Source organism: Scylla paramamosain, chromosome 18 (genome assembly GCF_035594125.1).
Source record: "Scylla paramamosain isolate STU-SP2022 chromosome 18, ASM3559412v1, whole genome shotgun sequence".
Lineage (NCBI taxonomy): Eukaryota > Metazoa > Arthropoda > Malacostraca > Decapoda > Portunidae > Scylla > Scylla paramamosain.
This window is the reverse complement of record NC_087168.1, coordinates 23,963,471-23,986,799: the sequence shown is the minus strand read 5'-3', so window position 1 is coordinate 23,986,799 and position 23,329 is coordinate 23,963,471. Positions and strand designations below refer to the sequence as shown.

The 23,329-nt window shown below is 43.6% G+C and overlaps 2 long non-coding RNA genes across 4 annotated transcripts; both read left to right on the top strand.

The window, feature by feature from the left end:
- The first annotated feature begins 236 nt into the window (after positions 1-236).
- Positions 237-16,171, top strand: LOC135109349 (uncharacterized). Of its 3 annotated transcripts, XR_010272675.1 has the most exons (5): positions 10,177-10,191; positions 11,376-11,492; positions 13,899-14,100; positions 14,872-15,023; positions 16,120-16,171. It is a non-coding gene; the product is annotated as an uncharacterized LOC135109349 (long non-coding RNA). The 3 variants fall into 3 exon arrangements; XR_010272673.1 differs by having other exon boundaries at positions 13,899-15,023; XR_010272674.1 differs by lacking the exons at positions 10,177-10,191; positions 11,376-11,492 and adding an exon at positions 237-321 and having other exon boundaries at positions 13,899-15,023.
- Positions 16,172-21,206: 5,035 nt separating this feature from the next.
- On the top strand, positions 21,207-23,152 carry LOC135109347 (uncharacterized). The gene is made up of 3 exons (XR_010272671.1): positions 21,207-21,375; positions 22,437-22,563; positions 23,133-23,152. It is a non-coding gene; the product is annotated as an uncharacterized LOC135109347 (long non-coding RNA).
- Positions 23,153-23,329: the final 177 nt, after the last annotated feature.

Genomic DNA, 23,329 nt, shown 5'->3' with positions numbered 1-23,329 from the left:
ACTGTTAGGAAAAAGTGCATTATTAAGACATTATTAGTGGTTGTATCACGGTATTTTATAATAGACTTATAACTAGTTTCCCCTGAAAATCTTTCGTTTTCTATCATTCTCCCATTATACACGCCTGAGCCCTGACAGAGACCCAGAGAAATGTAAACAGGCACGAGTCAGACTTGATATAGGGCTGAATTTGTTGCTTTTCAGAGAGGGGCAGTCGGTCTGTACATGCGTGAGGTGGCGAGGGGAGTGTCCAGGGGGCGGCTAGTAGCGTGTGCCACCATGGAAATATGTACAGACATAAAGAAGACGCCCTCAAGAAAGGTAAGGCCGGTTCCAGCTTTTATTTTTATTTATTTATTTCCATCCCGGCCTGGGACCGCCCCTTTCCCGGGCCCTAAGGTGTTGGGGGACGGCCCGGGGGTGCTGTGTGCCCGTGAGTGTACCAGGTGCTCAAGCTTATACAAAACAAGGAAAGTTTGAAGCATTTTTAGAGGGGCAGTCGGTCTGTACATGCGTGTACATTAATTTTGAGGTGTTCCTTGTCATCCCCTGTCACTCCTGCCTGCCTCTGTCACCTCTACCAATCCCTGTCAAGCTCTGCCAAGCCCTTTGTCACCTCTCAAGTAATGAGGTGGCTTGAGATGTGAGATTTTAAACAGAAGCCTTTGCTGTCACCCCTGCCAAGCCCTACCAAACCCTGTCAGCCCCCACCAAGGCCCTCTCAAGCTTCACCAAGGCCTGTCAACCCCCTACCGAGACCTATCAGCTCTATAATCTGAAAAAAGTGCAGTGTCTTAGGAGGGATTGATTAAGTAAACAGTGACTTATGGCCAAAATGGAACTATATGGAGATTAAGTAGAGATTAGAATAGAAGCTGAAATTGAGCAGGATAGTTACAATCACAGACTTCCAACTTGCTACTCCTTGGTGTGAAAGAATCTGCAGGAAATTAAGTACATGGCAACTCCTGTTAGTCCCTCATGTGTTCTTGAAAGCAGACTGACAGATTCAGTGTGTGACATGCTGACGTGGGGGAAGGCTGTCTGGTGGCTGCTCTATGCTGTAGCTAACAAAATGGTTGTGTTTCAAGTGTTGTCATGCCTGGAAAGTCTACAGGTCATCATTACTAGTATAAATGTGTACTACAATGGTGAAATTTAGTGAAAAAATGTGCTGTTTATGTATTGGCAGGGAAAGATTTGTGCTCATCAAGACAATGATAAAAAAAATTTTTTTATTATTATTATTATTACTATTTTTTTTCTTTTACTTGTTTTGCTGTAAGATGAGACTACAATAACTGCCCCTTGATGCCCTATAAGGTACCGCCAAGCACCAAGGGGCGGCCACCACGGTGTACAGTGAAGCACGTCCCAGCATCCCTGTCACCATCTTTTCCCTGCCAATAATTATGCATTACATTTCCCAACTAATTTCATTCTAGTGCAACATTTCTACTACTAATGGTGGCCTGTACACTTCCCAGCATGACCAGTACAGCACTTCAAACAAACACAGCCTTTTCTTAGCCACAGCAAGGTGCAGCCACGACAGACAGCCTTCCCTAAGTCAGCATGTCACACTGCATCCATAACACTGAGCTTCCAGGAACACATCTGGGGGACTGATACAAGTTGCTGTGTAGGTCATTTGTCCCAGCAGACTCTTTCACACCAAGCAGGCATGAGGTGGTAGTCTGTGCAGTGCGTCAGTGCTTGGAATTTTGAACCGGTCTTGCTGCATCTATGGCCCAGAGACCAAACAGAGGGCTAGCTGAACCTAACACAAACCAAACAGACGCCCACCAGAACCATACACAGGCCCACAGAACTAACTGACTGGCTGGCCGGCTGACTCGCTGGCTGAGTGACTGACTGACTGACTGACTGACTGGCTGGCTGGCTGGCTTGCTGGCTGGCTTACTAACTGACTGACTGACTGACTGGCTGGCTGAGTGACTGATTGACTGGCTGGTTAGCTAGTTGGGTGGCTAGCTGGTTGGTTGAATGGCTGACTGACTGACTGACTGACTGACTGACTGACTGACTAGCTGAGTGACTGATTGATTGGCTGGTTGGTTGAATGCCTAGCTGGCTGGTTGAATGGCTGACTGACTGACTGACTGACTGACTGACTGACTGACTGACTGACTGACTGACTGACTGACTAGCTGAGTGACTGATTGATTGGCTGGTTTGTCGAATGGCTAGCTGGCTGGTTGAATGGCTAACTGACTGACTGACTGACTGACTGACTGACTGACTGACTGACTGACTGACTGACTGACTAACTGAGTGACTGATTGATTGGCTGGTTGGTTGAATGGCTAGCTGGCTGGTTGAATGGCTGACTGACTGACTGACTGACTGACTTACTGACTGACTGACTGACTAACTGACTAGCTGAGTGACTGATTGATTGGCTGGTTGGTTGAATGGCTAGCTGGCTGGTTGAATGGCTGACTGACTGACTGACTGACTGACTGACTGACTGACTGACTGACTGACTGACTGACTAGCTGAGTGACTGATTGATTGGCTAGTTGGTTGAATGGCTAGCTGGCTGGTTGAATGGCTGACTGACTGGCTGACTGACTGACTAACTGACTGACTGACTGACTGACTGACTGACTGACTGACTGACTAGCTGAGTGACTGATTGATTGGCTGGTTGGTTGAATGCCTAGCTGGCTGGTTGAATGGCTGACTGACTGACTGACTGACTGACTGACTGACTGACTGACTGACTGACTGACTGACTGACTAGCTGAGTGACTGATTGATTGGCTGGTTGGTTGAATGGCTAGCTGGCTGGTTGAATGGCTAACTGACTGACTGACTGACTGACTGACTGACTGACTGACTGACTGACTGACTGACTGACTAACTGAGTGACTGATTGATTGGCTGGTTGGTTGAATGGCTAGCTGGCTGGTTGAATGGCTGACTGACTGACTGACTGACTGACTGACTGACTGACTGACTGACTGACTGACTGACTGACTGACTGACTGACTAACTGACTAGCTGAGTGACTGATTGATTGGCTGGTTGGTTGAATGGCTAGCTGGCTGGTTGAATGGCTGACTGACTGACTGACTGACTGACTGACTGACTGACTGACTGACTGACTGACTGACTAGCTGAGTGACTGATTGATTGGCTAGTTGGTTGAATGGCTAGCTGGCTGGTTGAATGGCTGACTGACTGGCTGACTGACTGACTGACTGACTGACTGACTGACTGACTGACTAGCTGAATGACTGATTGATTGGCTGGTTGGTTGAATGGCTAGCTGGCTGGTTGAATGGCTGACTGACTGACTGACTGACTGACTGACTGACTGACTGAGGCAGAGAGACAGGTAGGTGTTGGCAGGGTTGGTTTGGTTTGGAGTGTTGAGGTTTTATGATATTGTAGAGACAGAGAGGTTCAAAGCTTAATTAGACTTGTATCTTTGAGCCATGAGTCAGTAGAGAGGGAGAAAGAGGCAGACAGGCAGAGAGACAGGAAAAACAGGGAGGAAGAAAAGCTATTTGCACTGTACCTATAGGTCAGTATGGTGTAGAGTTGTATACTTGAATCAAGAGTAAATATAGACGCAGATACGAAGGCGGGCAAGCTGAGAGAGAGGGAAAGAAAGGGTCTGAATGAAAGGGAGGAGTCAGGCCTGCAGAAGGGGAGCTTTTGGTATTGTTTACTGATTAGTGTGATAAAGTGTTGTGTTGTGTTGTGAGGTGCAGAGAAAGAGAGAGAGGCTTGTGTGGTGATATTTCATGTTGATGTACAGCAATATGAAATAGTTCTCAGGAGAGAGAGAAAGAGATAGAAATTAGTGACACACACACACACACACACACACACACACACACACACAGTAATACTCTATAGAAACCTATTTCTTTCCTAATTTGTCTATCTCCATCTTGTTTTTCATTGTAAGTCATTAATGTTTATCTTGTATTGTCTTGGCATTATTAAAACATGAGGTATATTATTATTAGTGGTTGTAGTTTTGTATCACAACATTAACTTATATTAGTTTTGCCTGAAAATCTCTCGTTTTCTAACATTCTCCCATCCTGCAGGCCTGAGTCCAGACCGAGACCCAGAGAAATGTAAACAAACGCACCAGTCAGACTTGATATAGGAGTGAATTTGTTGCTTTTTTAAAGCGGCAGTCGGTCTGTACATGTGTGAGGTGGCGAGGGGTGTCGCCAGGGGGCGGCTAGTAGCGTCTGCCACCAGGGAAATATGTAAAAACATAAAAAAGACGCTTCTCAAGAAAGGTAAGGCCGGTTGCAGCTTTTATTTTTTCTTTATTTCTTTCCATCAGGTTAGGTTTATATTAATTCAGTTAGTTAGGTTTGCTTAAGTCTCTCTCTCTCTCTCTCTCTCTCTCTCTCTCTCTCTCTCTCTCTCTCTCTCTCTCTCTCTCTCTCTCTCTCTCTCTCTCTCTCTCTCTCTCTCTCTCTCTCTCTCTCTCTCTCTCTCTCTCTCTGTGGTGCTAATGGTGCAGGAAGGCCTTGTCTACCTGCACCATAAGCCACTATACCATGCGTCACTGTACATTTAAACTGTACCCCAAAAACTTAACCTAACTGGCCCTCACTTAAAAAAAAATATATCGTTTTTTTTTCGTGTTCTTAATATTTCAGTGCTACAATACCACATCACTGTACCCTATGATGCTAATGGTGCAGGAAGGCCTTGTCTACCTTCACCATAAGCGACTGTACCATGCGTCACTGTACCTTAAAACTGTACCACAAAAACAACCTAACTGGCCCTCACCTGAAAAAAAATATCTTTTTTTTTTTGTGTTTGCTTAATATTTCAGTGCTACAGTACCACAGCACTGTACTCTATGGTGCTAATGGTGCAGGAAGGCCTTGTCTACCTTCACCATAAGCCACTGTACCATGTGTCACTGTACCTTAAATCTGTACCACAAAAACAACCTAACTGGCCCTCACCTGAAAAAAAATATCTTTTTTTTTTTAACCTAACCTAACCTAACCTAACCTTACCTAACCTAACCTAACCTAACCTAACCTGACCTGACCTGACCTAACCTAACCTAACCTAACCTAACCTGACCTAACCTAACCTAACCTAACCTAACCTGACCTGACCTAACCTAACCTAACCTAACCTAACCTAACCTAACCTACCTAACCTAACCTAACCTAACCGAGACATTAAAAATTAGTCACAAGGCAAAAAAGACGATTCAAAGTGACTGACATACCAAGCAATTAATTAGTGAAATCAGTCTTTGTTGACTACTCCAAAGCCTTTCAGTTTGTCGACCTCAGTATACTGTTAGGAAAAAGTGCATTATTAAGACATTATTAGTGGTTGTATCACGGTATTTTATAATAGACTTATAACTAGTTTCCCCTGAAAATCTTTCGTTTTCTATCATTCTTTCATTCTACACGCCTGAGCCCTGACAGAGACCCAGAGAAATGTAAACAGGCACGAGTCAGACTTGATATAGGGCTGAATTTGTTGCTTTTCAGAGAGGGGCAGTCGGTCTGTACATGCGTGAGGTGGCGAGAGGCGTGTCCAGGGGGCGGCTAGTAGCGTGTGCCACCGTGGAAATATGTACAGACATAAAGAAGACGCCCTCAAGAAAGGTAAGGCCGGTTCCAGCTTTTATTTTTATTTATTTATTTCCATCCCGGCCTGGGACCGCCCCTTTCCCGAGTCCTGAGGTGTTGGTGGACGGCCCGGGGGTGCTGTGTGCCCGTGAGTGTACCAGGTGCTCAAGCTTATACAAAACAAGGAAAGTTTGAAGCATTTTTAGAGGGGCAGTCGGTCTGTACTCGTACATGCGTGTACATTAATTTTGAGGTGTTCCTTGTCATCCCCTGTCACTCCTGCCTGCCTCTGTCACCTCTACCAATCCCTGTCAAGCTCTGCCAAGCCCTTTGTCACCTCTCAAGTAATGAGGTGGCTTGAGATGTGAGATTTTAAACAGAAGCCTTTGCTGTCACCCCTGCCAAGCCCTACCAAACCCTGTCAGCCCCCACCAAGGCCCTCTCAAGCCACCACTCAACCCCCTACCGAGACCTATCAGCTCTATAATCTGAAAAAAGTGCAGTGTCTTAGGAGGGATTGATTAAGTAAACAGTGACTTATGGCCAAAATGGAACTATATGGAGATTAAGTAGAGATTAGAATAGAAGCTGAAATTGAGCAGGATAGTTACAATCACAGACTTCCAACTTGCTACTCCTTGGTGTGAAAGAATCTGCAGGAAATTAAGTACATGGCAACTCCTGTTAGTCCCTCATGTGTTCTTGAAAGCAGACTGACAGATTCAGTGTGTGACATGCTGACGTGGGGGAAGGCTGTCTGGTGGCTGCTCTATGCTGTAGCTAACAAAATGGTTGTGTTTCAAGTGTTTTCATGCCTGGAAAGTCTACAGGTCATCATTACTAGTATAAATGTGTACTACAATGGTGAAATTTAGTGAAAAAATGTGCTGTATATGTATTGGCAGGGAAAGATTTATGCTCATCAAGACAATGATAAAAAAATTTTTTATATTATTATTATTATTACTATTTTTTTTCTTTTACTTGTTTTGCTGTAAGATGAGACTACAATAACTGCCCCTTGATGCCCTATAAGGTACCGCCAAGCACCAAGGGGCGGCCACCACGGTGCACAGTGAAGCACGTCCCAGCATCCCTGTCACCATCTTTTCCCTGCCAATAATTATGCATTACATTTCCCAACTAATTTCATTCTAGTGCAACATTTCTACTACTAATGGTGGCCTGTACACTTCCCAGCATGACCAGTACAGCACTTCAAACAAACACAGCCTTTTCTTAGCCACAGCAAGGTGCAGCCACGACAGACAGCCTTCCCTAAGTCAGCATGTCACACTGCATCCATAACACTGAGCTTCCAGGAACACATCTGGGGGACTGATACAAGTTGCTGTGTAGGTCATTTGTCCCAGCAGACTCTTTCACACCAAGCAGGCATGAGGTGGTAGTCTGTGCAGTGCGTCAGTGCTTGGAATTTTGAACCGGTCTTGCTGCATCTATGGCCCAGAGACCAAACACAGACCAAACAGAGGGCTAGCTGAACCTAACACAAACCAAACAGACGCCCACCAGAACCATACACAGGCCCACAGAACTAACTGACTGGCTGGCCGGCTGACTCGCTGGCTGAGTGACTGACTGACTGACTGACTGACTGGCTGGCTGGCTGGCTTGCTGGCTGGCTTACTAACTGACTGACTGACTGACTGGCTGGCTGAGTGACTGATTGACTGGCTGGTTAGCTAGTTGGGTGGCTAGCTGGTTGGTTGAATGGCTGACTGACTGACTGACTGACTGACTGACTGACTGACTAGCTGAGTGACTGATTGATTGGCTGGTTGGTTGAATGCCTAGCTGGCTGGTTGAATGGCTGACTGACTGACTGACTGACTGACTGACTGACTGACTGACTGACTGACTGACTAGCTGAGTGACTGATTGATTGGCTGGTTTGTCGAATGGCTAGCTGGCTGGTTGAATGGCTAACTGACTGACTGACTGACTGACTGACTGACTGACTGACTGACTGACTAACTGAGTGACTGATTGATTGGCTGGTTGGTTGAATGGCTAGCTGGCTGGTTGAATGGCTGACTGACTGACTGACTGACTGACTTACTGACTGACTGACTGACTAACTGACTAGCTGAGTGACTGATTGATTGGCTGGTTGGTTGAATGGCTGACTGACTGACTGACTGACTGACTGACTGACTGACTGACTGACTGACTGACTGACTGACTGACTGACTAGCTGAGTGACTGATTGATTGGCTAGTTGGTTGAATGGCTAGCTGGCTGGTTGAATGGCTGACTGACTGGCTGACTGACTGACTAACTGACTGACTGACTGACTGACTGACTGACTGACTGACTGACTAGCTGAGTGACTGATTGATTGGCTGGTTGGTTGAATGCCTAGCTGGCTGGTTGAATGGCTGACTGACTGACTGACTGACTGACTGACTGACTGACTGACTGACTGACTGACTGACTGACTAGCTGAGTGACTGATTGATTGGCTGGTTGGTTGAATGGCTAGCTGGCTGGTTGAATGGCTAACTGACTGACTGACTGACTGACTGACTGACTGACTGACTGACTAACTGAGTGACTGATTGATTGGCTGGTTGGTTGAATGGCTAGCTGGCTGGTTGAATGGCTGACTGACTGACTGACTGACTGACTGACTGACTGACTGACTGACTGACTGACTGACTGACTGACTGACTGACTAACTGACTAGCTGAGTGACTGATTGATTGGCTGGTTGGTTGAATGGCTAGCTGGCTGGTTGAATGGCTGACTGACTGACTGACTGACTGACTGACTGACTGACTGACTGACTGACTGACTGACTGACTGACTGATTGATTGGCTAGTTGGTTGAATGGCTAGCTGGCTGGTTGAATGGCTGACTGACTGGCTGACTGACTGACTGACTGACTGACTGACTGACTGACTGACTGACTGACTGACTAGCTGAGTGACTGATTGATTGGCTGGTTGGTTGAATGCCTAGCTGGCTGGTTGAATGGCTGACTGACTGACTGACTGACTGACTGACTGACTGACTGACTGACTGACTGACTGTCTGACTAGCTGAGTGACTGATTTATTGGCTGGTTGGTTGAATGGCTAGCTGGCTAGTTGAATGGCTAACTGACTGACTGACTGACTGACTGACTGACTGACTGACTGACTGACTGACTGACTGACTGACTGACTAACTGAGTGACTGATTGATTGGCTGGTTGGTTGAATGGCTAGCTGGCTGGTTGAATGGCTGACTGACTGACAGACTGACTGACTGACTGACTGACTGACTGACTGACTAACTGACTAGCTGAGTGACTGATTGATTGGCTGGTTGGTTGAATGGCTAGCTGGCTGGTTGAATGGCTGACTGACTGACTGACTGACTGACTGACTGACTGACTGACTGACTGACTGACTGACTGACTGCTGATTGATTGGCTAGTTGGTTGAATGGCTAGCTGGCTGGTTGAATGGCTGACTGACTGGCTGACTGACTGACTGACTGACTGACTGACTGACTGACTGACTGACTGACTGACTAGCTGAGTGACTGATTGATTGGCTGGTTGGTTGAATGGCTAGCTGGCTGGTTGAATGGCTGACTGACTGACTGACTGACTGACTGACTGACTGACTGAGGCAGAGAGACAGGTAGGTGTTGGCAGGGTTGGTTTGGTTTGGAGTGTTGAGGTTTTATGATATTGTAGAGACAGAGAGGTTCAAAGCTTAATTAGACTTGTATCTTTGAGCCATGAGTCAGTAGAGAGGGAGAAAGAGGCAGACAGGCAGAGAGACAGGAAAAACAGGGAGGAAGAAAAGCTATTTGCACTGTACCTATAGGTCAGTATGGTGTAGAGTTGTATACTTGAATCAAGAGTAAATATAGACGCAGATACGAAGGCGGGCAAGCTGAGAGAGAGGGAAAGAAAGGGTCTGAATGAAAGGGAGGAGTCAGGCCTGCAGAAGGGGAGCTTTTGGTATTGTTTACTGATTAGTGTGATAAAGTGTTGTGTTGTGTTGTGAGGTGCAGAGAAAGAGAGAGAGGCTTGTGTGGTGATATTTCATGTTGATGTACAGCAATATGAAATAGTTCTCAGGAGAGAGAGAAAGAGATAGAAATTAGTGACACACACACACACACACACACACACACACACACACACACACACACACAGTAATACTCTATAGAAACCTATTTCTTTCCTAATTTGTCTATCTCCATCTTGTTTTTCATTGTAAGTCATTAATGTTTATCTTGTATTGTCTTGGCATTATTAAAACATGAGGTATATTATTATTAGTGGTTGTAGTTTTGTATCACAACATTAACTTATATTAGTTTTGCCTGAAAATCTCTCGTTTTCTAACATTCTCCCATCCTGCAGGCCTGAGTCCAGACCGAGACCCAGAGAAATGTAAACAAACGCACCAGTCAGACTTGATATAGGAGTGAATTTGTTGCTTTTTAAAGCGGCAGTCGGTCTGTACATGTGTGAGGTGGCGAGGGGTGTCGCCAGGGGGCGGCTAGTAGCGTCTGCCACCAGGGAAATATGTAAAAACATAAAAAAGACGCTTCTCAAGAAAGGTAAGGCCGGTTGCAGCTTTTATTTTTTCTTTATTTCTTTCCATCAGGTTAGGTTTATATTAATTCAGTTAGTTAGGTTTGCTTAAGTCTCTCTCTCTCTCTCTCTCTCTCTCTCTCTCTCTCTCTCTCTCTCTCTCTCTCTCTCTCTCTCTCTCTCTCTCTCTCTCTCTCTCTGTGTGGTGCTAATGGTGCAGGAAGGCCTTGTCTACCTGCACCATAAGCCACTATACCATGCGTCACTGTACATTTAAACTGTACCCCAAAAACTTAACCTAACTGGCCCTCACTTAAAAAAAAATATATCGTTTTTTTTTCGTGTTCTTAATATTTCAGTGCTACAATACCACATCACTGTACCCTATGATGCTAATGGTGCAGGAAGGCCTTGTCTACCTTCACCATAAGCGACTGTACCATGCGTCACTGTACCTTAAAACTGTACCACAAAAACAACCTAACTGGCCCTCACCTGAAAAAAAATATCTTTTTTTTTTTGTGTTTGCTTAATATTTCAGTGCTACAGTACGACAGCACTGTACTCTATGGTGCTAATGGTGCAGGAAGGCCTTGTCTACCTTCACCATAAGCCACTGTACCATGTGTCACTGTACCTTAAATCTGTACCACAAAAACAACCTAACTGGCCCTCACCTGAAAAAAAATCTCTTTTTTTTTTAACCTAACCTAACCTAACCTAACCTTACCTAACCTAACCTAACCTAACCTAACCTGACCTGACCTGACCTAACCTAACCTAACCTAACCTAACCTGACCTAACCTAACCTAACCTAACCTAACCTGACCTGACCTAACCTAACCTAACCTAACCTAACCTAACCTAACCTAACCTAACCGAGACATTAAAAATTAGTCACAAGGCAAAAAGACGATTCAAAGTGACTGACATACCAAGCAATTAATTAGTGAAATCAGTCTTTGTTGACTACTCCAAAGCCTTTCAGTTTGTCGACCTCAGTATACTGTTAGGAAAAAGTGCATTATTAAGACATTATTAGTGGTTGTATCACGGTATTTTATAATAGACTTATAACTAGTTTCCCCTGAAAATCTTTCGTTTTCTATCATTCTTTCATTCTACACGCCTGAGCCCTGACAGAGACCCAGAGAAATGTAAACAGGCACGAGTCAGACTTGATATAGGGCTGAATTTGTTGCTTTTCAGAGAGGGGCAGTCGGTCTGTACATGCGTGAGGTGGCGAGAGGCGTGTCCAGGGGGCGGCTAGTAGCGTGTGCCACCGTGGAAATATGTACAGACATAAAGAAGACGCCCTCAAGAAAGGTAAGGCCGGTTCCAGCTTTTATTTTTATTTATTTATTTCCATCCCGGCCTGGGACCGCCCCTTTTCCGAGTCCTGAGGTGTTGGTGGACGGCCCGGGGGTGCTGTGTGCCCGTGAGTGTACCAGGTGCTCAAGCTTATACAAAACAAGGAAAGTTTGAAGCATTTTTAGAGGGGCAGTCGGTCTGTACTCGTACATGCGTGTACATTAATTTTGAGGTGTTCCTTGTCATCCCCTGTCACTCCTGCCTGCCTCTGTCACCTCTACCAATCCCTGTCAAGCTCTGCCAAGCCCTTTGTCACCTCTCAAGTAATGAGGTGGCTTGAGATGTGAGATTTTAAACAGAAGCCTTTGCTGTCACCCCTGCCAAGCCCTACCAAACCCTGTCAGCCCCCACCAAGGCCCTCTCAAGCCACCACTCAACCCCCTACCGAGACCTATCAGCTCTATAATCTGAAAAAAGTGCAGTGTCTTAGGAGGGATTGATTAAGTAAACAGTGACTTATGGCCAAAATGGAACTATATGGAGATTAAGTAGAGATTAGAATAGAAGCTGAAATTGAGCAGGATAGTTACAATCACAGACTTCCAACTTGCTACTCCTTGGTGTGAAAGAATCTGCAGGAAATTAAGTACATGGCAACTCCTGTTAGTCCCTCATGTGTTCTTGAAAGCAGACTGACAGATTCAGTGTGTGACATGCTGACGTGGGGGAAGGCTGTCTGGTGGCTGCTCTATGCTGTAGCTAACAAAATGGTTGTGTTTCAAGTGTTGTCATGCCTGGAAAGTCTACAGGTCATCATTACTAGTATAAATGTGTACTACAATGGTGAAATTTAGTGAAAAAATGTGCTGTTTATGTATTGGCAGGGAAAGATTTGTGCTCATCAAGACATAATGATAAAAATTTTTTTTATTATTATTATTATTATTACTATTTTTTTCCTTTTAGTTGTTTTGCTGTAAGATGAGACTGCAATAACTGCCCCTTGATGCCCTATAAGGTACCGCCAAGCACCAAGGGGCGGCCACCACGGTGTACAGTGAAGCACGTCCCAGCATCCCTGTCACCATCTTTTCCCTGCCAATAATTATGCATTACATTTCCCAGCTAATTTCTTTCTAGTGCAACATTTCTACTACTAATGGTGGCCTGTACATTTCTCAGCATGACCAGTACAGCACTTCAAACAAACACAGCCTTTTCTTAGCCACAGCAAGGTGCAGCCACAACAGACGGCCTTGCCTAAGTCAGCATGTCACACTGCATCCATAACACTGAGCTTCCAGGAACACAACTGTGGGACTGATACAAGTTACTGTGTAGGTCATTTGTCCCAGCAGACTCTTTCACAGCAAGCAGGCATGAGGTGGTAGTCTGTGCAGTGCGTCAGTGCTTGGAATTTTCAACCGGTCTTGCTGCATCTATGGCCCAGAGACCAAACACAGACCAAACAGAGGCCTAGCTGAATCTAACACAAGCCAAACAGAGGCCCACCAGAACCATACACAGGCCCACAGAACTAACTGACTGGCTGGCCGGCTCACTGGCTGGTTGAGTGACTAACTGACTGACTGACTGACTGACTGACTGACTGACTGACTAGCTGAGTGACTGATTGATTGGCTGGTTGGTTGAAAGGCTAGCTGGCTGGTTGAATGGCTGACTGACTGACTGACTGACTGACTGACTGACTGACTGACTGACTGACTGACTGACTGACTGACTAGCTGAGTGACTGATTGATTGGCTGGTTGGTTCAATGGCTAGCTGGCTGGTTGAATGGCTGACTGACTGACTGACTGACTGACTGACTGACTAGCTGAGTGACTGATTGATTGGCTAGTTGGTTCAATGGCTAGCTGGCTGGTTGAATGGCTGACTGACTAACTGACTGACTGACTGACTGACTGACTGACTGACTAACTGAGTGACTGATTGATTGGCTGGTTGGTTGAATGGCTAGCTGGCTGGCTGGAAAATAGTCATCGGTGAGAGAGAGAGAGAGAGAGAGAGAGAGAGAGAGAGAGAGAGAGAGAGAGAGAGAGAGAGAGAGAGAGAGAGATATGCTATTCTTAACAATGTATTTAATTTTTATCCTATTTCATTTTATTAGATTTACTTCTTTTTCTTCTTCTGCAGCTGCTCCCATATTCATATGGGGTCACTTTTCCTTACTAGTCTTCTCCCCAAGGCTCTGTCCCCAACCTTCTCTCCACTCAATCCTCTCTCACTCATGTCCTCTCCAATGTGATCTTTCCACCTTTTCTTTGATCTGCTACGTCGTCTTCTTTTTATTTTTATTATATATTTTTTTATTATATTTTTATTATATTTACTAAGAAACTAATTAAACTATACTTTCTACAAAACAACTACAACCATAACACCAACAAATCATTCCAGACTACCCCATCCCCTGCCTCCCGCTGTGCCCCACCCAGACACCACGGCCCAGCAGTGACGCCATTCCACCTGCTACACGACGCTGGCTGACGCACTCCAGACGTGGCAGCAACAGGAGGTGGAGGGCAGGAGCAAGAGTCGGATGGATGGCGAAGGAAGGCATGATGGCGGAGCTGGTGGCTTTGGAGGGTGTTCGTGCAGGGTACCTCGGCAGGGTCTAGATTAGAGCAAATGGATGATGAGAGACTAGTAAGGTGTTTGTGTGGAATATTAGGAGTAGCAGTTGGGGGAACAAGTGTGTTAGGATGGTAATAAAGAATGGCTTGGAAACTAGTTGTTGGGCTTTTGAGGGGTTGAGTGAAGCCTTGTTGAGAGTGATGGAAGTAGGATTGTCAGAAATGGAGAGGGCTTACAATGTTATGTAACTAAGTGGACAAGTGAGATAGACAGAGTGATCAAGCACATGGGACTGAGTGAGCCAAGTGTGGAAATTCTGGGATGGAGTGAGCCAGGTGTGGAAAAGTGTGGAAATTGTGGGAGTTGAGTGAGCCATGTGTGGAAATTGTGTAGAAAAGTGTGGAAATAGTGTGGAGAAGGTGTGGAAAAAATGTGGAAATTGTGGGGTTGAGTGAGCCAGGTGTGGACAAGTGAGATAGACAGAGCGATGAAGCATGTGGGGTTGAGTGAGCCAGGTGTGTGCGTCACTTGGGGATGACTGTGAGCTAACCTGGGACCAATGGTTGATGACGCTCACTGATGGAATTAGAAGCTGCATGAATTGTTTATGTAGATTTTAGAAGCTGTCTCAATTGTTTGTGTAGATCTGAAGCACTTACTTTGAATTGAAGGCTTGGACCATGTAATATCTTTGTAATTCTTCTGTATCTCTGTCATAAGTTCCTTAGATAACTCACTACTGTTTTTGTCTCTATATAATAATATGTACATTTACTCAAACTGCATTTCCTTTCAGTGTGCAGGTTGGCAGTAAACCTCCCTGAAGGTTCCAGAACTGCTCACCAAGTGTCCAGCCCAGCCTGTCACAAGACTATGTGACAGTGGACCTTCCACTCATACTGAAAACAGCTGTGCACTGCCACTCACAGGAAGTGGTGACCACTCTAGGTGTGCTATCTGCTGTTTATATGTATAAGATGAGTACTGGCTAAGGGTAAGACAAATTCTTGCAGGTGTGTGTGTGTGTGTGTGTGTGTGTGTGTGTGTGTGTGTGTGTGTGTGTGTGTGTGTGTGTGTGTGTGTGTTTAGGAACCAATTAAATATTGCTTATTGTTAGAAATGGAAGAGGCTCTGAGGGACTTTGAAAAGGTTGCTTATATCAGTGAAATGAGTAGGTGTGTTCTTGGAGACAGAAGCAGCATGTGGCCTGGCCTGGAGGAGAATCTTGACTGAGGCCCTTTTTTTTGAGAGACTGCAAGCTGACAGAGGTGAGGAAGATCCTTGTGGGGCTTATTCTAAAGGATACTGTAGTGAGGAAACTCAAAGCTTGGAGGAACAGAAGAACAGTGTTGCTGTGTGTGGCATTGACTGTGTACTATATCGTAAGGAAGACAATCTTTGCTCCCACAGTGTCAAGAGTGAAAACACAGTAAAAGCTGAAATAGTGGAGCCAGTATCACGTAACAATTGATCAAAGCAAAACAATTCAAGGTGTTACTAGTATTTACAGTGTTCTATAAGTACTTCTGAGAGAGAGAGAGAGAGAGAGAGAGAGAGAGAGAGAGAGAGAGAGAGAGAGAGAGATGAGAGAGAAAGAGAGAGAGAGAGAGAGAGAGAGAGAGAGAGAGAGAGAGAGAGAGAGAGAGAGAGAGAGAGAGAGAGAGAGAGAGAGAGAGAGAGAGAGAGAGATGATAAGTGATGTTTCTAGTTTCAGTGATTTACTTCACAGACAGTAGTTAGTGAGCAGGTGTTAAATATAATCCAGTGTTGCTGAGGGAGAATAAATTAATAGGCAGTAGTGTGCATAAATGTACTCTATGTATTTTTTATGTAGGAGGGACATTGACAACTTATTTACCTCTCCTTCCACTGAATGGCAGGCACAATGACACCAATTACCTGCTGTTTACATTTCACTGTTGACTCTTGCATTTCTCTATTAATCTGGGACTGAATTCTTCACTACTATTGGTTTGACATAGAATTTTTAATGTGTCCCTTGAAGATTAAAAGCCCAACCTATTCCTTTATCTGTTATTTCCAGATTGAGTTGTCTTGAAGCTGAGATGAGTTGGTCGGGTAATGAGTGACTTGCATCAAGTGACCGTGAGGTGTTGGACGTGATATTTGTTATTGCAAGTGTAACCAGTAATAAGTAAGTCCTTTCTTTAAAACTCTTCATACATGGATTTGTCATACATGGATGGATAAGGCCCTTGTACAGAGTCAGCAGCTGAGGGGGGGGTGAGAAAAACTGGCAGACATCTCAGAATACCTAACTTCATAGAAGCTGTTTTAGCTAGAGATGAGATATGAAATTTCCAGTTTCCAGACTGAGGAGGTTCAGTGTAGAAGAGGGGATACTTGTTGTCTGGAAGGTTGTGTTGAGTTGATAGATGGAGGAATTGAGTTTTTGAGGCATTGAACAATACCAGGTTTGCTCTGCCCCAGTCAGAAATTTTAGAGAGAGATTACAAGTGAGGTATTCTGTGGCTTCCCTGTGTGAACTGTTTGCCTCCCGAAAGGTTGGATGTCCATGAAAAGACCTGGAAAAATGCTGGTTAGTATAATCAGTGTAGGATTGGATAGGACAACAAGTTTGGTTTAGAAGATCATTGATGAATATAGGAAGAGAGTGAATGACGATAGAATCCTGAGGAACACCACTGTTAACAGATTTAGGAGAAGAACAGTGACTGCCTACCACAGCAGCAATAGAATGGTCAGAAAGGAAACTTGACATGAAGTTACACAGAGAAGGAAAGAAGCTGTAGGAGGGTAGTTTGGAAATGCAAGCTTTGTGCCAGACTATCAGAAGCTTTTCATATATCCAAGGCAACAGCAAAAGTTTCACCAAAATCTCTAAAAGAGTATGATGACCAAGACTCAGTAAGGAAAGCCAGATGACCAGTGGAGCAGCCTTGATGGACCCTAATACTGGCGATCAGATACAAGTAGGCTGTGAAGTAATAGATGTTTAAGAATATTCCTATTAAGGGTAGATTAAAAACTTTAGATAGGCAGGAAATTAAAGCAATGGGACTGTTGTTTGAGAAATTAAAACTACTACTACTGCTACTACTACTACTACTACTACTACTGCTACTACTACTGCTACTGCTACTACTACTACTGCTACTACTGGATGGTATATCAGTTCACACAGCAAGAAGCCAAGGACCCACCGAGGCTGTCACTTGGAAGAGGTCATTGTTGTTGCATCCAGCATCCCAGCCTGACTGCCTAGACAGGTCCCGCAGGTTGCTGAATGGCAGAGATGCAGGCTGCTCCACAGCAAGATGTGAGACCAGTGTGGCAGAGTATGATGTGTACACAATGAGGGACACACTGTAGCCAACCCAGTAGATTACCCGTGGATTAACAGTGTCAATGTTGTATGTGAGTGTATAGTGTAGTGTCTGGGCCACCCTGTATAGGACTGCCAGCCTGGCATATAGATAGATCAATCTAATTATTTGACATTTCATATTCTGAACATTTTGCTGATCCAATTAATCTGCTTAAGGGAGCACTTTGTTCAAACATCTTTAAAATATTATTTGATCATCACCTGTATCTCTCAACCTGATGATATAGATAGGCTGGGTGTAGGTAACAACTTTCAACCTCTCCTCAGTGATGGGACAATTCAGAGACAGTGAGGTCCAGCTTCCCCTGACTGCAGAGCTCCTACTGCGTGCTCCGTCCACTCGTTGGTGCTTGAGTTGTCCTTTCAGTTTCCCGTAGGCATAACCTTCCAGTGACATTGAAACTGACTCTGTACAAGAGAGAGAGTGGGAGAAAAAATAGTGTTGTGTGTATTGAGGGAAAGAAAATTTTCATAAATGTCTTGTGCTTCTCTATTTAGGGAAGAAAAGAAAAGGAAAAGGGCAAGTAGTGTCATATGCATGGAGGAAAAGGAAAATTATTCTCACATATGCACTGAGCAAAAAGGAAAAAGTACTGTGATTATGTACTAAGGGAAAGGCTGGGTGTACTGAAGGGAAGGAAAAAGGAGAAATACTGTTGTCGTATTTATTGAGGAAAAAGAAAGAAATACTGTTCGTATGTACATTTTTTAATTGCTAGAAAGAAAAGAAAGTGAAATATACATTTATATGTATAGTTTTATTTTTCATATCAGTCACAAGTATGGATGTTTGTTTCCCTTCTTTTTTTCACATGTACAGCTACCCTCCTCAAATAGCATGTATTTTCAAAATTTCAAGCTGCTGTGATGATGAAAAAAGCCTGAAAGAAAAATGACAAGGAACAAAAAGTAATGAGAATAAGTTTTGTGGCAACTATTCATTAGGTGTCACTTTTTCACTCCTCCACTTAGACCGGTACAGTTGAACGCAAAATGTGAAAACTTACGAGAAATTGTGTGCATCCCTTAGTGCAGTGACAATATCCCCACAAAAAACCAGTGATATTTCTTTGACTTCTGGAGGTTAGTTCAATAATTTTAGAAGGCTGGGATTAATAATTTTAATGAGGGATGAGAGGGTGGAAGTGACTGGAGTATAGGTTAATAATTCTACCAGCTGGAAAGGATTTTTGAGGGTCAGAGGAAAGTGATTGGATATTAGCTTGATAATCGTGCTTGGTGAGATTAATTTTAGTGAGAGACTAGATGGTGGGAGGATGATATTTAGAGGAGTTAGTTTGGTAATTTTGCCAGTTGGTATTAATTTTTAGTGAGGGATGAGGGTGTCCAAGGAAAAGAATGTATGACTGGAGGTTAGTTTAATAAATTCTGAGGGTGGGAGGAAAGTAATAGTGGGGTTAGTTTAATTTTGGTGATGGATGAGAGTGTGAGTGGAAAGTGTAGCTGACCACATAATTTATCAAATCAATACAAGCATGTACACATTCTTAATAATGTTCCATGTTAAGATATACTAAACATGAAGTTAGCTCCACAATATATGATGGTGTAAATTACGAATGGTTAAAGTCGAGACTTGTTTGATGATGGCCTGTTTGCTTGCTCCCCTTGGACGTGCGGCAAGTGCAGCAGCGTTCGACCGTTTTCTCTAGGGGCAAGCGACACCTCCCTGGTGGGGGACTTCAAATCTGCTGTCGCTGCCTTCGAGGTGTGTCTGTTGCTTAGGTGTGGTATGTGTTGCATGTTACCTGAGTTATGTGTTGTTTTCTGTGTTGTTAATTGTTTCATATCATAGTGAAAGTAAACACCAGGTTTAACTGACACTCCTTACCACTCCAGGAGAGGCAACAGAGTCCCTGGTGGAGCTGTGTGGGGAGCGAGGCGCCCGAGTGTGGTGACGCGTACTGCCGCTGTGGCCGTGCATTGCCTGGAGGCTGGCACGCAAGGAGGCAGGGGTGCTGGGGCCAGATCTGGATGGTGCCAGGTAGTCGTGTGTATTGCTTGGTTATTGTGTTAACGTGCTGGAGTGTGCACAGCCGGGAGTGTTTGGGGAATGAAAATAAAAGGAGTTATGGATGCTTTAAAAAATGCATCTTTTGAGAGCTGAGTATACAAAGAAAGTTGCTGTGTTTGCGGGATGAGTAAACAATGAAGAAATGTTTTTGAGGAACTGGGTGTGCAGAGGCACGAGTGTTTGGAGAATGAGAATACAGGAAGACAGGAGTGATTTAGGAATAAGTGTACAAGAAAAGGAGTGTTTGAGTGACAATATATAAGGAAGAGGTGTTTTGAAAATGAGAGTACAAGGAATGAGCATTTTGGGAGTTAATATACAAGGAAGCAAGTATTTAAGGGACAAGTATACAAGATTATTTTCCTGTCATATGTCATTATACAATGTTTTTCTTTGTTATATACATCATTCCCCTTTTCACTTTTCATATCTTGTGTTCTCGTCATTCTGATGTAATGTTACAGATAGAGAATGTTTGGTGTCAAATTTTCACTAATTTCATATGTGTATAAACTTTCATTTCATTGACTTTTTTTTTTTTTTTTTTTACTATTACTACTATATTTGCTTGCTTTTTAAACAAGTCTTTTCTTTCAGAGGAGGAAGCACACAGGGGAAGAGGAGGACGAGGAGGAAGAGAGGTTAAGAGTCACAAGAGGAGGAGGAAGGTGGAAAGAAAGAGGAAGGAGGAGGAGGAGGAGGAGGAGGAGGAAGATGGAGAAGGAAAGGAGAAAGATAGAGAAGGAAGGAAATGCTGCAGAAGAGGAGAAGGTGAGTTGTTAATAAGGTTTTGTGTGACAAGTTTTCTGAAAATTTTATTTGTTTACATGAAGTTTGTTTTTGTATTTATTACTCTTAATATACTACTTCTCCCACCACATGCAATTTGTCTGTCTGCTGTTGTGGTTCTTTCATTTCTTGTTCCCTTTCCTGAATATACCATTTCCCTTAGTTTCATATCTAGTACCCTCCAAACTAAAATTTCTGCTTCTCGGTCTCTGTACTTCTCTCGTTTTTTTTGCTTTGGCTTCATTCCTCAGAATCCCCTTACTCTTTTTCCCTTTCTTCCAAGTTCATATCTCTTTTTTACCCAAATATTCTCTTGTATTCTGAATTTTCAGCCAGCTTCCCAGTTCTCACTAGGATCTCCTTTACTGTAACTTGGGATCTCATTCTCACTTTTAATGGTCTTTTACCTCCTTCACACTATATTTTCAGAAATTCTATATGCTTCTTCCACTTCTCATTCCAGTCCCTGTTCTTCACCTTGGACCATTGTAATAATTTTCCTTACCAACTCCTTACCAACTCCTCTCTCTCTCTCTCTCTCTCTCTCTCTCTCTCTCTCTCTCTCTCTCTCTCTCTCTCTCTCTCTCTCTCTCTCTCTCTCTCTCTCTCTCTCTCTCTCTCTCTCTCTCTCTCTCTCTCTCTCTCTCTCTCTTATTCCCTTTTCTTCCCTTTTCTTCCTTTCTTCCTTCCCCCTCCTATCTTTGTTTCTCCTCCTCCTCCTCCTCCCCTCCTCCTCCTCCTCCTCCTCCTCCTCCTCCTCCTCCTCCTCCTCCTCCTCCTCCTCCTCCTCCTTCATTCTACCTAACAAGAAATCAATAGATTCAAGATTATACCCAAACGTTTTAAATCCCACAAGGCCAAACATTTTTTCTTTAATCGTATAGTAAATATATGGGAGTAAACTTCCTGCAGAAATTGTGAACAATATTGAAATTGTGAAAGCAATATTATTGAATCAGTTCATCCTAAACATTTGCACTTTGTTTTTCCACAGAGCAATAAGACATTAGAATTGACAGAGAAACCAGACAAGGGGACTGCATTTGAAGAAGCACAAGAACCAAGAAATTACATCATTCAATGAGGAAATGACAACATAATCTAAAGTAAGAATTTACATAGCTTTCATTTGGTTTACATTCTGAAAGGTAACAGTAACATGGATATGTTTTTATATTGAAATCTTTCTCTGATTGCATACAAAATGGTACCAATCAACAAATAATAATGTAATACTTAGAAGCTGGGAATTCAAATCACTGGTAGATAAAATGAACCACCATTCTAGAGTGTACATAACTAAGGAATTAATATACTGGTTAACTGTCACACCAGCATGAACAGAATAACAACAATTGTTGAGTAGAGTCTGTAGGAGGCAGGGAAGGAGGCATGTAGTCAGTTTTAGAGAGCAGTTATTATGAAATCAGCTGTAGAATATTCCTAAGATGCAATACTACTGGAGTCTGTCAGCTTGAAGACAGTTTATTAAAGAAGGGAAGTTCATGAGATATAAAGCCTTTGATTATTCAGTTTCATTTCCAAAGTAACATTTATTTATTGGTGTGTTGCTTCCTGTAAATAGTAAAGCCTTGACAGCACTGCATCTCTCACACCATGCTGTAACTGTTGAGAGAACCCTAACCCTTAGAGAAGGAGGGAGGGAGGAGGGAATCCTTGGTCTATGTTCAGTAAAGCCCTGTATTCTTGTCATGGCAATGTAGAATGGAGGCGTCATTGGTTTATGTTCAGTAAAGCTCCTGTATTCTTGTCATGGCAATGTAGAATGGAGGCGTCCTTGGTTTATGTTCAGTAAAGCCCCGTATTCTTGTCATGGCAATGTAGAATGGAGTATGCGTCCTTGGTTTATGTTCAGTAAAGCCCTGTATTCTTGTCATGGCAATGTAGAATGGAGACGTCATTGGTCACATACTGTTCTAATGTAATCTAATGTAATCTAATGGAATCATGAAGGTGTAAAAAAATGCAGGATATGGACATCATCAGCTTTTGTCATTAAGGGTGGTAAAGTGAAAGATTTGTTAATCACTTTGGTCTTTAGTTGATGCTTCTGGTGAGGCTTTCCTGTTTAAACTTGGCATAATATATATAAAATGATGTGGCATGTTAAACAAGTTAACTTACTGCCTTCTTGTGTCTTTCACAGATAGAAATAAAAAACGTCACAAGACAGAATAGTGAGCTGCATGCACTTATCACAGAGTATAAAGTCACTCCCTCAGAGGAAAAAGACAAGGATGGCATGTCTTCATGTGAGAACTCAGAAGCTAAATGTGAGCTACCATCCCACACATGAATATATATTTGTATATCAAACTGACATTCTCCTTGGAGGGAGGCTTTCCAAAGTGCACACACACACACACACACACACACACACACACACACACACACACACACACACACACACACACACACACACACACACACATCTCTGCATCAGGACTCAACAGCCAGACTGATAAACAATTACTTCACCCAAGATGATCAGCTGATAGGATTAGCTGTGGATGAGCCTCCTGTGGTGACTAGGAGTACAAAAGCCAGCAGCTAATTTTGGGAGCTGCCAGTCATCATGGTCCTGGTGTCTGAGGTGCTGCTTTTGCATTTTCCCAGTCATGGGTCGAGGCTACATCACATTTATTCATTCACAGTTGCTCTTAGTTATCTCTGTTACAAGTTAAAATTTTTCCTGGCTCCACAGACATTTCTGGTGCATCTAACCCTCTCTCCATTGCCCTTCTATTTCCCTTAGTCTTATACCCACTTCTTACATTACGTCTAATTACTTCCATTGGTCATTCTTGTCTGGCCCTCTGTTGCATCAATTTTTCACCTCCAGGTACAGATACCAAAGGGGGAAATTGCTGGGTCAAGTGGCTACACTGACATCTGAGGTTAGCAGGTTGGAGAGTGAGTGCAGCAGTCTTCAGGTTCAGCTAGACTGTGAGAGGGATAAGTATAACAAACTGCTGGGAGAATCTCTTGCTCATGAAAAGTTGTCTGAAGATGTCATAACTGAACCAAAAAGGTAAGAAA